Source organism: Lepisosteus oculatus, unplaced genomic scaffold, assembly GCF_040954835.1.
Source record: "Lepisosteus oculatus isolate fLepOcu1 unplaced genomic scaffold, fLepOcu1.hap2 HAP2_SCAFFOLD_48, whole genome shotgun sequence".
Taxonomy (NCBI): Eukaryota; Metazoa; Chordata; class Actinopteri; order Semionotiformes; family Lepisosteidae; genus Lepisosteus; species Lepisosteus oculatus.
The window spans coordinates 516,399-532,283 of NW_027168020.1; the positions used below are offsets into that span (position 1 = coordinate 516,399).

The 15,885-nt window shown below is 43.8% G+C and overlaps 11 non-coding genes across 11 annotated transcripts; 4 read left to right on the plus strand and 7 right to left on the minus strand.

Moving 5' to 3' along the window:
- Positions 1-520: 520 nt before the first annotated feature.
- trnan-guu (transfer RNA asparagine (anticodon GUU)) lies at positions 521-594 on the minus strand. The gene has a single exon. It is a non-coding gene; the product is annotated as a tRNA-Asn (tRNA).
- Positions 595-1,787: 1,193 nt separating this feature from the next.
- trnar-ucg (transfer RNA arginine (anticodon UCG)) lies at positions 1,788-1,860 on the plus strand. Its single transcript has one exon. It is a non-coding gene; the product is annotated as a tRNA-Arg (tRNA).
- Positions 1,861-3,411: 1,551 nt separating this feature from the next.
- Positions 3,412-3,493, minus strand: trnas-uga (transfer RNA serine (anticodon UGA)). Its single transcript has one exon. It is a non-coding gene; the product is annotated as a tRNA-Ser (tRNA).
- A 1,537-nt stretch (positions 3,494-5,030) lies between these two features.
- trnan-guu (transfer RNA asparagine (anticodon GUU)) lies at positions 5,031-5,104 on the minus strand. The gene has a single exon. It is a non-coding gene; the product is annotated as a tRNA-Asn (tRNA).
- A 1,193-nt stretch (positions 5,105-6,297) lies between these two features.
- trnar-ucg (transfer RNA arginine (anticodon UCG)) lies at positions 6,298-6,370 on the plus strand. The gene has a single exon. It is a non-coding gene; the product is annotated as a tRNA-Arg (tRNA).
- Positions 6,371-7,920: 1,550 nt separating this feature from the next.
- On the minus strand, positions 7,921-8,002 carry trnas-uga (transfer RNA serine (anticodon UGA)). The gene has a single exon. It is a non-coding gene; the product is annotated as a tRNA-Ser (tRNA).
- A 1,536-nt stretch (positions 8,003-9,538) lies between these two features.
- Positions 9,539-9,612, minus strand: trnan-guu (transfer RNA asparagine (anticodon GUU)). Its single transcript has one exon. It is a non-coding gene; the product is annotated as a tRNA-Asn (tRNA).
- Positions 9,613-10,783: 1,171 nt separating this feature from the next.
- On the plus strand, positions 10,784-10,856 carry trnar-ucg (transfer RNA arginine (anticodon UCG)). The gene has a single exon. It is a non-coding gene; the product is annotated as a tRNA-Arg (tRNA).
- Positions 10,857-12,406: 1,550 nt separating this feature from the next.
- trnas-uga (transfer RNA serine (anticodon UGA)) lies at positions 12,407-12,488 on the minus strand. The gene has a single exon. It is a non-coding gene; the product is annotated as a tRNA-Ser (tRNA).
- A 1,536-nt stretch (positions 12,489-14,024) lies between these two features.
- On the minus strand, positions 14,025-14,098 carry trnan-guu (transfer RNA asparagine (anticodon GUU)). The gene has a single exon. It is a non-coding gene; the product is annotated as a tRNA-Asn (tRNA).
- A 1,193-nt stretch (positions 14,099-15,291) lies between these two features.
- On the plus strand, positions 15,292-15,364 carry trnaq-uug (transfer RNA glutamine (anticodon UUG)). Its single transcript has one exon. It is a non-coding gene; the product is annotated as a tRNA-Gln (tRNA).
- The last annotated feature ends 521 nt before the right edge of the window (positions 15,365-15,885 follow it).

Genomic DNA, 15,885 nt, shown 5'->3' on the forward strand with positions numbered 1-15,885 from the left:
AAAAATAAAAGAACAGATATGAAAAAGCCACCATCTTTTTCTTTTTGACATTTTCCGACTTTCATACAAGCCAGGACAAAGTTGCTCGTAGCTACTTGTGGATTCAAATACTCTATCGAGTGCTTTGATGAGTTTTTGCAATTTGATTGTCGTCCTGTCAGCCTGTTTCTGTTTTTTTTTTTCAATCTAGGGATGGAAAGTATGAGGGAAATGATGGAGCAATCAATAACCGCTCCGGAAAAATGGCAGAAAGAAATGGTCCGTCACTAAGGACATTTGTGAAGCAGAGGAGTGACATCACCACAAAGGCGACACATTCTGCTGATGGTTTTGGTGAATAATGATTGAAGTGCGTTAAGAGAAAGGTAGCTGTGTCAGCATGCGTAGGCTGCAAAGGATCAAGCAAAGGTTTACTCCATGCTGAAAAGAGAAGAAAAGAAGCACAACGTTTCGACTGTGGAGCCTTCTGCGCCATCTTCTTTAGCGGTGATGATGTTTACATTGGAAAAACGGAGACATGCGTCCCTGGGTGGGCTTGAACCACCAACCTTTCGGTTAACAGCCGAACGCGCTAACCGATTACGCCACAGAGACTGACGGCCGCTTGTGCTACCTACATTTGCAGGTTTATGGTCAAAGAAAACAATCACTTGCGCTTCTTGCAGCCGGCAATCTTTTTCCACTGACAACCAAGAAATGGATTTCATCTTTCACAAGCTGTATGGATTTCTTCAAAAACAAGTTATTCCAGAAAGGAAATGAATTCTTGCATTAAACTGAACCAAGCTGTACATGTTTGTCTGAAATGATACATTCGGCACAACAAGACACGGAGAGAGGCACCGCTGGTATTCAGACCCAGGATCGCCTGCTTACTAGGCGGGCACTTTAAGCCACTAGGGAACAGCGCCAGCGGAGCACCGCGCTTTTACAGACACTTGGACACATCTGCGTTCGGTGTGCACTTAACCTGCTCTCTGAGCCCGTTGCCTCCGTCCCATTTAATAGCAGAACTGACGCCAAGAGAAATGATGAGAAATGGCATTTATCGGGCACTTTTCATGTCCAAGGAGCTCAATGCCCTTGACACCTCCCCAAGGCGACAGAGCTGTGCATTCTTTGGCGACACCATTTTTTCTTTTGTTTAATTTCTATACTTATTGATAGAATAAAAACGATATGTCATGTACTGTAAGGGAAATGTCTCTTTTCATGGGGAAAGCTAGCACCAGCAAATGTTGTGTTTAGAAGAAGTGATTTAACATGACACGTGACCTAATTTACCGGAGCAAAAGCTCACCCAGCAAGCCCTGCTTTACTTCTACAGGAGAGAAGTACTGTAGAGTCTGCAAGATGTTCAGCTGGGTAGCTACGTCAGCATGCCTCGGCTGCAAAGGAACAAGTACTAGGTTTATTGCATGCTGAAAAGAGAAGAACGGAAACACAGCGTTTCGACTGTGAGGTCTTCTCACACCTGAAGAAGCCTCACACCTGTAAAAGGCTCCATGGTTTTCTTTCTTCTCTTTTCAACATGGAATACACCTATTGTCTGCAAGATGTGACAATTTCATGGTGTTTTGGAAGAAAACCTTTTTTCTTTGAATTCAAAATCAATCGGAATTTCAGCACAACACATCAACACTTTTTCTGTTTTAAGGAGATGATATTTTAAACCTGACAAAAATAGTAGGAAACACAAGTTTCTTGCTGTGAAAATTTAGATGGGGAAGTGTACTACTAGTAGCAGTGTAGAGCTCTCTGTGGTGGAGTGCAAGCGCATGTTCTATGGGCCAGTGGCGTAATGGATAACGCGTCTGACTTCGGATCAGAAGATTGTAGGTTCGAGTCCTGCCTGGCTCGTGAGGCTTTTAAACCTCTCAGGTTCCTAGGTAACAGGTTGCCGTCATGTATATGAACTATAGAAAAGCATTTGCCACAACCCGTAAATTAGCACGCAAGTGCGGGCTGGTGAACACAGAACTGTATGGAGATCATCTCCAGCTCCGAGCTCAATTGCAATGAAAAAACATGCAGAACAGAACTGGAGAGCAGCTGAATTTGTGCTCAGTAGGGTGGGGAGGACTCAGCATTGCTATTGTTCTAATTGGCATGAACTGCAGGGGATCTGAATCAGAACATGTCAGTCAGTTTGATCATTGCGTCAATATGTAGGCCACGTTAATACAGAATTATTACTTTGTCTGTCTCGTCTTTGTATATAGCTGAATGTCCCTGACAATTTCATGTTAGTTTTTAAGAACGACATTGGTGCTAATATATACATATATAGCATATAAGGAACACGTAAAAGTTTAGTCCATGCTGAAAGGATAAGAAAACCGCCACAACGTTTCATCTTGGAATAAATCTTTACTTGTTGTTTTGCAGCCTACCCATTCTGACCTAACTCCTCCCTTGAAATTCCCTAACAGATAAGGGTACGTAACGGCTCATGCGATGCTCAGTTGCAATTTGTCCCAAAACAAACAAGAACAGCAGCTGAGGGTTTGAGTTTGAACATGCACTGTATTAAAGCAGCTTTTATTTCCATTGATAAATGCTAGATATTCCTACAGAGATTCTCCAGGTGAGTAAGCGATTCCTGTTTCTGTTTCTATTTCTGTTTCATATATACAGTATATATATGTTACATGTGTCTCTGCAATAGTATAAATGTGTTATACACTATCAGGGGCTGCTTTTTTGTGCACCTCATCTACAACAAGGGTTTTTTTTTTCATTTATGTTTGTGGACCTTCACCATTTGAGGAAGTGAGTTAGATAAGAAAGTTACAGGTATGGTGAGCAATGACTGACAAAGGCACGTACTGCGTATTCCTTACAGAAGTGTAAGCAATTTGTTCTAAAAAACACCGGCTAAAGTCCAACATCGTTAGCAATCTTATTACTTAAACAGAATTAACATCAATAAACTGTAAGGTGCTGGTACATGCGAGTAGATTTGATCTTCTATTAAACAAAAATGCAATTACAGCTCTAAAAAGGTCAACCTAGACTTCTGTAACAGATCTGTTCAGGTCATCGCTGTTTCTCTGACCTTGTGAGTCTTTGGAATTTTAAAAGTGTATTTTGCTTGCCTTTCATGTGGTCTGTGTACAAGTCACTGTGGCGTATGCGGTCCTACACAGCCTTGCTATAGACGTGACGAGCCTCCGCTATGTTGCAATGGAGAACAGGTTCAGTACGGAGCTGCCGAGAAAATTCAGCTGGAAAGCTCGTTGCAGAAAAGCATCGTTCTCTGTGTCCAGCGGCAAAGCGTCCATCGTGGGTGCTGAAGAATCGATTTCACAGGCTGTGGGTCCAGGCGATTTAGAGTGTTAAAGGTCCCAGCGAAAACGAAACGGCGCTGGTCCTTTTACACGCACGCACGCAACCAAATGCAAAGGACGCCGTAGTCGGCAGGATTTGAACCTGCGCGGGGAGACCCCAACGGATTTCAAGTCCGTCACCTTAACCACTCGGCCACGACTACAGCGAGCGCCGCGGCCGCTGCCTTCTTGCTACAATCGAACAGGGAGTGCGAGGCGGCGGCGGCAGCGGAGGCAACTTTTTTCAAGTTCGCTCTCCGTTTAAGAAACCTTTTACGCCATACGTGCAAGCACACACACACACACCTCAGAGGACTTAAGGGTGGCTTCAAGTTGGAATGATAAAGTCTCCCCGTTCGGACATGAAAACAGAACGTTCTTAGACAGAAAGCAATCAACAACAGAGACATCTGGACGACGATTTTAGTCACTGCACTTTGAATAGCATTTTTACTCCAGTTACAGGAGATGCACCAATGGCCCTTGACCTACGCTCTTACCAATGCCTTGAACATTCAAACAAAACAGCCCTCAAGTCCTGCGGTTTAATATAACGCTGTTACGTGTCGAGGCAGTATTTGACTCTGTCCTACCGTTGAGACACGGGGCGTATATGGAAATGAACACATGCTACGGATCGTCTCTAATCGGTCCCTACAGTTGGAAGGCTCCTTGAAGCGTGCACCCCCATCATTCATCTTTGCGCATCTGTGAAAGGTAGACTCTTGAGCAATGTTTGAGCCAGCTCTAAGGCAACTAGTGCTATTGGACAGACACCTCTGGAAGATCCTAAGAGTCTCTTAACACCACTTCCAGCAGCAAGCTTAATTGTTCGCTGGAGGTCTCCCACCCAGGTACTGACCAGGCAAAGAATCACCAGTACATTGAATGAGGAAGTTAATCCTGAAATCCAATTACATATCTCAAGGTAAGACAAATCCATAAGAACATGTCTTAGTATTACTTCGTTTACATTAGTATGGCACTGAGTTGGAGCTCCTCTTTAAGCTGTGGTTTAGTTTTGCATTCATGTGTTTCTAGAGCAGTTATTTATGGGGGTGGGTGGGTCTTCCACAGAGGCTCAGGACAAATCCCCCGCCTGAAAGTCTAATGTGTGCGTTCAGACAGTCACAGGTCAAGAGCCAGGCAGGAGGACAATGGACAGAAGAGCCAACGAACTAAAAATAAAAGAACAGATATGAAAAAGCCACCATCTTTGTCTTTTTGACATTTTCCGACTTTCATAACAGCCAGGACAAAGTTGCTCGTAGCTACTTGTGGATTCAAATACTCTATCGAGTGCTTTGATGAGTTTTTGCAATTTGATTGTCGTCCTGTCAGCCTGTTTCTGTTTTTTTTTTTTCAATCTAGGGATGGAAAGTATGAGGGAAATGATGGAGCAATCAATAACCGCTCCGGAAAAATGGCAGAAAGAAATGGTCCGTCACTAAGGACATTTGTGAAGCAGAGGAGTGACATCACCACAAAGGCGACACATTCTGCTGATGGTTTTGGTGAATAATGATTGAGGCGCGTTAAGAGAAAGGTAGCTGTGTCAGCATGCGTAGGCTGCAAACGATCAAGCAAAGGTTTACTCCATGCTGAAAAGAGAAGAAAAGAAGCACAACGTTTCGACTGTGGAGCCTTCTGCGCCATCTTCTTTAGCGGTGATGATGTTTACATTGGAAAAACGGAGACATGCGTCCCTGGGTGGGCTTGAACCACCAACCTTTCGGTTAACAGCCGAACGCGCTAACCGATTACGCCACAGAGACTGACGGCCGCTTGTGCTCCCTACATTTGCAGGTTTATGGTCAAAGAAAACAATCACTTGCGCTTCTTGCAGCCGGCAATCTTTTTCCACTGACAACCAAGAAATGGATTTCATCTTTCACAAGCTGTATGGATTTCTTCAAAAACAAGTTATTCCAGAAAGGAAATGAATTCTTGCATTAAACTGAACCAAGCTGTACATGTTTGTCTGAAATGATACATTCGGCACAACAAGACACGGAGAGAGGCACCGCTGGTATTCAGACCCAGGATCGCCTGCTTACTAGGCGGGCACTTTAAGCCACTAGGGAACAGCGCCAGCGGAGCACCGCGCTTTTACAGACACTTGGACACATCTGCGTTCGGTGTGCACTTAACCTGCTCTCTGAGCCCGTTGCCTCCGTCCCATTTAATAGCAGAACTGACGCCAAGAGAAATGATGAGAAATGGCATTTATCGGGCACTTTTCATGTCCAAGGAGCTCAATGCCCTTGACACCTCCCCAAGGCGACAGAGCTGTGCATTCTTTGGCGACACCATTTTTTCTTTTGTTTAATTTCTATACTTATTGATAGAATAAAAACGATATGTCATGTACTGTAAGGGAAATGTCTCTTTTCATGGGGAAAGCTAGCACCAGCAAATGTTGTGTTTAGAAGAAGTGATTTAACATGACACGTGACCTAATTTACCGGAGCAAAAGCTCACCCAGCAAGCCCTGCTTTACTTCTACAGGAGAGAAGTACTGTAGAGTCTGCAAGATGTTCAGCTGGGTAGCTACGTCAGCATGCCTCGGCTGCAAAGGAACAAGTACTAGGTTTATTGCATGCTGAAAAGAGAAGAACGGAAACACAGCGTTTCGACTGTGAGGTCTTCTCACACCTGAAGAAGCCTCACACCTGTAAAAGGCTCCATGGTTTTCTTTCTTCTCTTTTCAACATGGAATACACCTATTGTCTGCAAGATGTGACAATTTCATGGTGTTTTGGAAGAAAACCTTTTTTCTTTGAATTCAAAATCAATCGGAATTTCAGCACAACACATCAACACTTTTTCTGTTTTAAGGAGATGATATTTTAAACCTGACAAAAATAGTAGGAAACACAAGTTTCTTGCTGTGAAAATTTAGATGGGGAAGTGTACTACTAGTAGCAGTGTAGAGCTCTCTGTGGTGGAGTGCAAGCGCATGTTCTATGGGCCAGTGGCGTAATGGATAACGCGTCTGACTTCGGATCAGAAGATTGTAGGTTCGAGTCCTGCCTGGCTCGTGAGGCTTTTAAACCTCTCAGGTTCCTAGGTAACAGGTTGCCGTCATGTATATGAACTATAGAAAAGCATTTGCCACAACCCGTAAATTAGCACGCAAGTGCGGGCTGGTGAACACAGAACTGTATGGAGATCATCTCCAGCTCCGAGCTCAATTGCAATGAAAAAACATGCAGAACAGAACTGGAGAGCAGCTGAATTTGTGCTCAGTAGGGTGGGGAGGACTCAGCATTGCTATTGTTCTAATTGGCATGAACTGCAGGGGATCTGAATCAGAACATGTCAGTCAGTTTGATCATTGCGTCAATATGTAGGCCACGTTAATACAGAATTATTACTTTGTCTGTCTCGTCTTTGTATATAGCTGAATGTCCCTGACAATTTCATGTTAGTTTTTAAGAACGACATTGGTGCTAATATATACATATATAGCATATAAGGAACACGTAAAAGTTTAGTCCATGCTGAAAAGATAAGAAAACCGCCACAACGTTTCATCTTGGAATAAATCTTTACTTGTTGTTTTGCAGCCTACCCATTCTGACCTAACTCCTCCCTTGAAATTCCCTAACAGATAAGGGTACGTAACGGCTCATGCGATGCTCAGTTGCAATTTGTCCCAAAACAAACAAGAACAGCAGCTGAGGGTTTGAGTTTGAACATGCACTGTATTAAAGCAGCTTTTATTTCCATTGATAAATGCTAGATATTCCTACAGAGATTCTCCAGGTGAGTAAGCGATTCCTGTTTCTGTTTCTATTTCTGTTTCATATATACAGTATATATATGTTACATGTGTCTCTGCAATAGTATAAATGTGTTATACACTATCAGGGGCTGCTTTTTTGTGCACCTCATCTACAACAAGGGTTTTTTTTTCATTTATGTTTGTGGACCTTCACCATTTGAGGAAGTGAGTTAGATAAGAAAGTTACAGGTATGGTGAGCAATGACTGACAAAGGCACGTACTGCGTATTCCTTACAGAAGTGTAAGCAATTTGTTCTAAAAAACACCGGCTAAAGTCCAACATCGTTAGCAATCTTATTACTTAAACAGAATTAACATCAATAAACTGTAAGGTGCTGGTACATGCGAGTAGATTTGATCTTCTATTAAACAAAAATGCAATTACAGCTCTAAAAAGGTCAACCTAGACTTCTATAACAGATCTGTTCAGGTCATCGCTGTTTCTCTGACCTTGTGAGTCTTTGGAATTTTAAAAGTGTATTTTGCTTGCCTTTCATGTGGTCTGTGTACAAGTCACTGTGGCGTATGCGGTCCTACACAGCCTTGCTATAGACGTGACGAGCCTCCGCTATGTTGCAATGGAGAACAGGTTCAGTACGGAGCTGCCGAGAAAATTCAGCTGGAAAGCTCGTTGCAGAAAAGCATCGTTCTCTGTGTCCAGCGGCAAAGCGTCCATCGTGGGTGCTGAAGAATCGATTTCACAGGCTGTGGGTCCAGGCGATTTAGAGTGTTAAAGGTCCCAGCGAAAACGAAACGGCGCTGGTCCTTTTACACGCACGCACGCAACCAAATGCAAAGGACGCCGTAGTCGGCAGGATTTGAACCTGCGCGGGGAGACCCCAACGGATTTCAAGTCCGTCACCTTAACCACTCGGCCACGACTACAGCAAGCGCCACGGCCGCTGCCTTCTTGCTACAATCGAACAGGGAGTGCGAGGCGGCGGCGGCAGCGGAGGCAACTTTTTTCAAGTTCGCTCTCCGTTTAAGAAACCTTTTACGCCATACGTGCAAGCACACACACACACACCTCAGAGGACTTAAGGGTGGCTTCAAGTTGGAATGATAAAGTCTCCCCGTTCAGACATGAAAACAGAACGTTCTTAGACAGAAAGCAATCAACAACAGAGACATCTGGACGACGATTTTAGTCACTGCACTTTGAATAGCATTTTTACTCCAGTTACAGGAGATGCACCAATGGCCCTTGACCTACGCTCTTACCAATGCCTTGAACATTCAAACAAAACAGCCCTCAAGTCCTGCGGTTTAATATAACGCTGTTACGTGTCGAGGCAGTATTTGACTCTGTCCTACCGTTGAGACACGGGGCGTATATGGAAATTAACACATGCTACGGATCGTCTCTAATCGGTCCCTACAGTTGGAAGGCTCCTTGAAGCGTGCACCCCCATCATTCATCTTTGCGCATCTGTGAAAGGTAGACTCTTGAGCAATGTTTGAGCCAGCTCTAAGGCAACTAGTGCTATTGGACAGACACCTCTGGAAGATCCTAAGAGTCTCTTAACACCACTTCCAGCAGCAAGCTTAATTGTTCGCTGGAGGTCTCCCACCCAGGTACTGACCAGGCAAAGAATCACCAGTACATTGAATGAGGAAGTTAATCCTGAAATCCAATTACATATCTCAAGGTAAGACAAATCCATAAGAACATGTCTTAGTATTACTTCGTTTACATTAGTATGGCACTGAGTTGGAGCTCCTCTTTAAGCTGTGGTTTAGTTTTGCATTCATGTGTTTCTAGAGCAGTTATTTATGGGGGTGGGTGGGTCTTCCACAGAGGCTCAGGACAAATCCCCCGCCTGAAAGTCTAATGTGTGCGTTCAGACAGTCACAGGTCAAGAGCCAGGCAGGAGGACAATGGACAGAAGAGCCAACGAACTAAAAATAAAAGAACAGATATGAAAAAGCCACCATCTTTTTCTTTTTGACATTTTCCGACTTTCATGCAAGCCAGGACAAAGTTGCTCGTAGCTACTTGTGGATTCAAATACTCTATCGAGTGCTTTGATGAGTTTTTGCAATTTGATTGTCGTCCTATCAGCCTGTTTCTGTTTTTTTTTTTCAATCTTGGGATGGAAAGTATGAGGGAAATGATGGAGCAATCAATAACCGCTCCGGAAAAATGGCAGAATGAAATGGTCCGTCACTAAGGACATTTGTGAAGCAGAGGAGTGACATCACCACAAAGGCGACACATTCTGCTGATGGTTTTGGTGAATAATGATTGAGGTGCGTTAAGAGAAAGGTAGCTGTGTCAGCATGCGTAGGCTGCAAAGGATCAAGCAAAGGTTTACTCCATGCTGAAAAGAGAAGAAAAGAAGCACAACGTTTCGACTGTGGAGCCTTCTGCGCCATCTTCTTTAGCGGTGATGATGTTTACATTGGAAAAACGGAGACATGCGTCCCTGGGTGGGCTTGAACCACCAACCTTTCGGTTAACAGCCGAACGCGCTAACCGATTGCGCCACAGAGACTGACGGCCGCTTGTGCTACCTACATTTGCAGGTTTATGGTCAAAGAAAACAATCACTTGCGCTTCTTGCAGCCGGCAATCTTTTTCCACTGACAACCAAGAAATGGATTTCATCTTTCACAAGCTGTATGGATTTCTTCAAAAACAAGTTATTCCAGAAAGGAAATGAATTCTTGCATTAAACTGAACCAAGCTGTACATGTTTGTCTGAAATGATACATTCGGCACAACAAGACACGGAGAGAGGCACCGCTGGTATTCAGACCCAGGATCGCCTGCTTACTAGGCGGGCACTTTAAGCCACTAGGGAACAGCGCCAGCGGAGCACCGTGCTTTTACAGACACTTGGACACATCTGCGTTCGGTGTGCACTTAACCTGCTCTCTGAACCCGTTGCCTCCGTCCCATTTAATAGCAGAACTGACGCCAAGAGAAATGATGAGAAATGGCATTTATCGGGCACTTTTCATATCCAAGGAGCTCAATGCCCTTGACACCTCCCCAAGGCGACAGAGCTGTGCATTCTTTGGTGACACCATTTTTTCTTTTGTTTAATTTCTATACTTATTGATAGAATAAAAACGATATGTCATGTACTGTAAGGGAAATGTCTCTTTTCATGGGGAAAGCTAGCACCAGCAAATGTTGTGTTTAGAAGAAGTGATTTAACATGACACGTGACCTAATTTACCGGAGCAAAAGCTCACCCAGCAAGCCCTGCTTTACTTCTACAGGAGAGAAGTACTGTAGAGTCTGCAAGATGTTCAGCTGGGTAGCTACGTCAGCATGCCTCGGCTGCAAAGGAACAAGTACTAGGTTTATTGCATGCTGAAAAGAGAAGAACGGAAACACAGCGTTTCGACTGTGAGGTCTTCTCACACCATGGCTCCATGGTTTTCTTTCTTCTCTTTTCAACATGGAATACACCTATTGTCTGCAAGATGTGACAATTTCATGGTGTTTTGGAAGAAAACCTTTTTTCTTTGAATTCAAAATCAATCGGAATTTCAGCACAACACATCAACACTTTTTCTGTTTTAAGGAGATGATATTTTAAACCTGACAAAAATAGTAGGAAACACAAGTTTCTTGCTGTGAAAATTTAGATGGGGAAGTGTACTACTAGTAGCAGTGTAGAGCTCTCTGTGGTGGAGTGCAAGCGCATGTTCTATGGGCCAGTGGCGTAATGGATAACGCGTCTGACTTCGGATCAGAAGATTGTAGGTTCGAGTCCTGCCTGGCTCGTGAGGCTTTTAAACCTCTCAGGTTCCTAGGTAACAGGTTGCCGTCATGTATATGAACTATAGAAAAGCATTTGCCACAACCCGTAAATTAGCACGCAAGTGCGGGCTGGTGAACACAGAACTGTATGGAGATCATCTCCAGCTCCGAGCTCAATTGCAATGAAAAAACATGCAGAACAGAACTGGAGAGCAGCTGAATTTGTGCTCAGTAGGGTAGGGAGGACTCAGCATTGCTATTGTTCTAATTGGCATGAACTGCAGGGGATCTGAATCAGAACATGTCAGTCAGTTTGATCATTGCGTCAATATGTAGGCCACGTTAATACAGAATTATTACTTTGTCTGTCTCGTCTTTGTATATAGCTGAATGTCCCTGACAATTTCATGTTAGTTTTTAAGAACGACATTGGTGCTAATATATACATATATAGCATATAAGGAACACGTAAAAGTTTAGTCCATGCTGAAAAGATAAGAAAACCGCCACAACGTTTCATCTTGGAATAAATCTTTACTTGTTGTTTTGCAGCCTACCCATTCTGACCTAACTCCTCCCTTGAAATTCCCTAACAGATAAGGGTACGTAACGGCTCATGCGATGCTCAGTTGCAATTTGTCCCAAAACAAACAAGAACAGCAGCTGAGGGTTTGAGTTTGAACATGCACTGTATTAAAGCAGCTTTTATTTCCATTGATAAATGCTAGATATTCCTACAGAGATTCTCCAGGTGAGTAAGCGATTCCTGTTTCTGTTTCTATTTCTGTTTCATATATACAGTATATATATGTTACATGTGTCTCTGCAATAGTATAAATGTGTTATACACTATCAGGGGCTGCTTTTTTGTGCACCTCATCTACAACAAGGGTTTTTTTTTCATTTATGTTTGTGGACCTTCACCATTTGAGGAAGTGAGTTAGATAAGAAAGTTACAGGTATGGTGAGCAATGACTGACAAAGGCACGTACTGCGTATTCCTTACAGAAGTGTAAGCAATTTGTTCTAAAAAACACCGGCTAAAGTCCAACATCGTTAGCAATCTTATTACTTAAACAGAATTAACATCAATAAACTGTAAGGTGCTGGTACATGCGAGTAGATTTGATCTTCTATTAAACAAAAATGCAATTACAGCTCTAAAAAGGTCAACCTAGACTTCTGTAACAGATCTGTTCAGGTCATCGCTGTTTCTCTGACCTTGTGAGTCTTTGGAATTTTAAAAGTGTATTTTGCTTGCCTTTCATGTGGTCTGTGTACAAGTCACTGTGGCGTATGCGGTCCTACACAGCCTTGCTATAGACGTGACGAGCCTCCGCTATGTTGCAATGGAGAACAGGTTCAGTACGGAGCTGCCGAGAAAATTCAGCTGGAAAGCTCGTTGCAGAAAAGCATCGTTCTCTGTGTCCAGCGGCAAAGCGTCCATCGTGGGTGCTGAAGAATCGATTTCACAGGCTGTGGGTCCAGGCGATTTAGAGTGTTAAAGGTCCCAGCGAAAACGAAATGGCGCTGGTCCTTTTACACGCACGCACGCAACCAAATGCAAAGGACGCCGTAGTCGGCAGGATTTGAACCTGCGCGGGGAGACCCCAACGGATTTCAAGTCCGTCACCTTAACCACTCGGCCACGACTACAGCAAGCGCCACGGCCGCTGCCTTCTTGCTACAATCGAACAGGGAGTGCGAGGCGGCGGCGGCAGCGGAGGCAACTTTTTTCAAGTTCGCTCTCCGTTTAAGAAACCTTTTACGCCATACGTGCAAGCACACACACACACACCTCAGAGGACTTAAGGGTGGCTTCAAGTTGGAATGATAAAGTCTCCCCGTTCGGACATGAAAACAGAACGTTCTTAGACAGAAAGCAATCAACAACAGAGACATCTGGACGACGATTTTAGTCACTGCACTTTGAATAGCATTTTTACTCCAGTTACAGGAGATGCACCAATGGCCCTTGACCTACGCTCTTACCAATGCCTTGAACATTCAAACAAAACAGCCCTCAAGTCCTGCGGTTTAATATAACGCTGTTACGTGTCGAGGCAGTATTTGACTCTGTCCTACCGTTGAGACACGGGGCGTATATGGAAATGAACACATGCTACGGATCGTCTCTAATCGGTCCCTACAGTTGGAAGGCTCCTTGAAGCGTGCACCCCCATCATTCATCTTTGCGCATCTGTGAAAGGTAGACTCTTGAGCAATGTTTGAGCCAGCTCTAAGGCAACTAGTGCTATTGGACAGACACCTCTGGAAGATCCTAAGAGTCTCTTAACACCACTTCCAGCAGCAAGCTTAATTGTTCGCTGGAGGTCTCCCACCCAGGTACTGACCAGGCAAAGAATCACCAGTACATTGAATGAGGAAGTTAATCCTGAAATCCAATTACATATCTCAAGGTAAGACAAATCCATAAGAACATGTCTTAGTATTACTTCGTTTACATTAGTATGGCACTGAGTTGGAGCTCCTCTTTAAGCTGTGGTTTAGTTTTGCATTCATGTGTTTCTAGAGCAGTTATTTATGGGGGTGGGTGGGTCTTCCACAGAGGCTCAGGACAAATCCCCCGCCTGAAAGTCTAATGTGTGCGTTCAGACAGTCACAGGTCAAGAGCCAGGCAGGAGGACAATGGACAGAAGAGCCAACGAACTAAAAATAAAAGAACAGATATGAAAAAGCCACCATCTTTTTCTTTTTGACATTTTCCGACTTTCATGCAAGCCAGGACAAAGTTGCTCGTAGCTACTTGTGGATTCAAATACTCTATCGAGTGCTTTGATGAGTTTTTGCAATTTGATTGTCGTCCTATCAGCCTGTTTCTGTTTTTTTTTTTCAATCTTGGGATGGAAAGTATGAGGGAAATGATGGAGCAATCAATAACCGCTCCGGAAAAATGGCAGAATGAAATGGTCCGTCACTAAGGACATTTGTGAAGCAGAGGAGTGACATCACCACAAAGGCGACACATTCTGCTGATGGTTTTGGTGAATAATGATTGAAGTGCGTTAAGAGAAAGGTAGCTGTGTCAGCATGCGTAGGCTGCAAAGGATCAAGCAAAGGTTTACTCCATGCTGAAAAGAGAAGAAAAGAAGCACAACGTTTCGACTGTGGAGCCTTCTGCGCCATCTTCTTTAGCGGTGATGATGTTTACATTGGAAAAACAGAGACATGCGTCCCTGGGTGGGCTTGAACCACCAACCTTTCGGTTAACAGCCGAACGTGCTAACCGATTGCGCCACAGAGACTGACGGCCGCTTGTGCTCCCTACATTTGCAGGTTTATGGTCAAAGAAAACAATCACTTGCGCTTCTTGCAGCCGGCAATCTTTTTCCACTGACAACCAAGAAATGGATTTCATCTTTCACAAGCTGTATGGATTTCTTCAAAAACAAGTTATTCCGGAAAGGAAATGAATTCTTGCATTAAACTGAACCAAGCTGTACATGTTTGTCTGAAATGATACATTCGGCACAACAAGACACGGAGAGAGGCACCGCTGGTATTCAGACCCAGGATCGCCTGCTTACTAGGCGGGCACTTTAAGCCACTAGGGAACAGCGCCAGCGGAGCACCGCGCTTTTACAGACACTTGGACACATCTGCGTTCGGTGTGCACTTAACCTGCTCTCTGAGCCCGTTGCCTCCGTCCCATTTAATAGCAGAACTGACGCCAAGAGAAATGATGAGAAATGGCATTTATCGGGCACTTTTCATGTCCAAGGAGCTCAATGCCCTTGACACCTCCCCAAGGCGACAGAGCTGTGCATTCTTTGGCGACACCATTTTTTCTTTTGTTTAATTTCTATACTTATTGATAGAATAAAAACGATATGTCATGTACTGTAAGGGAAATGTCTCTTTTCATGGGGAAAGCTAGCACCAGCAAATGTTGTGTTTAGAAGAAGTGATTTAACATGACACGTGACCTAATTTACCGGAGCAAAAGCTCACCCAGCAAGCCCTGCTTTACTTCTACAGGAGAGAAGTACTGTAGAGTCTGCAAGATGTTCAGCTGGGTAGCTACGTCAGCATGCCTCGGCTGCAAAGGAACAAGTACTAGGTTTATTGCATGCTGAAAAGAGAAGAACGGAAACACAGCGTTTCGACTGTGAGGTCTTCTCACACCTGAAGAAGCCTCACACCTGTAAAAGGCTCCATGGTTTTCTTTCTTCTCTTTTCAACATGGAATACACCTATTGTCTGCAAGATGTGACAATTTCATGGTGTTTTGGAAGAAAACCTTTTTTCTTTGAATTCAAAATCAATCGGAATTTCAGCACAACACATCAACACTTTTTCTGTTTTAAGGAGATGATATTTTAAACCTGACAAAAATAGTAGGAAACACAAGTTTCTTGCTGTGAAAATTTAGATGGGGAAGTGTACTACTAGTAGCAGTGTAGAGCTCTCTGTGGTGGAGTGCAAGCGCATGTTCTATGGGCCAGTGGCGTAATGGATAACGCGTCTGACTTTGGATCAGAAGATTGTAGGATCAAGTCCTGCCTGGCTCGTGAGGCTTTTAAACCTCTCAGGTTCCTAGGTAACAGGTTGCCGTCATGTATATGAACTATAGAAAAGCATTTGCCACAACCCGCAAATTAGCACGCAAGTGCGGGCTGGTGAACACAGAACTGTATGGAGATCATCTCCAGCTCCGAGCTCAATTGCAATGAAAAAACATGCAGAACAGAACTGGAGAGCAGCTGAATTTGTGCTCAGTAGGGTGGGGAGGACTCAGCATTGCTATTGTTCTAATTGGCATGAACTGCAGGGGATCTGAATCAGAACATGTCAGTCAGTTTGATCATTGCGTCAATATGTAGGCCACGTTAATACAGAATTATTACTTTGTCTGTCTCGTCTTTGTATATAGCTGAATGTCCCTGACAATTTCATGTTAGTTTTTAAGAACGACATTGGTGCTAATATATACATATATAGCATATAAGGAACACGTAAAAGTTTAGTCCATGCTGAAAAGATAAGAAAACCGCCACAACGTTTCATCTTGGAATAAATCTTTACTTGTTGT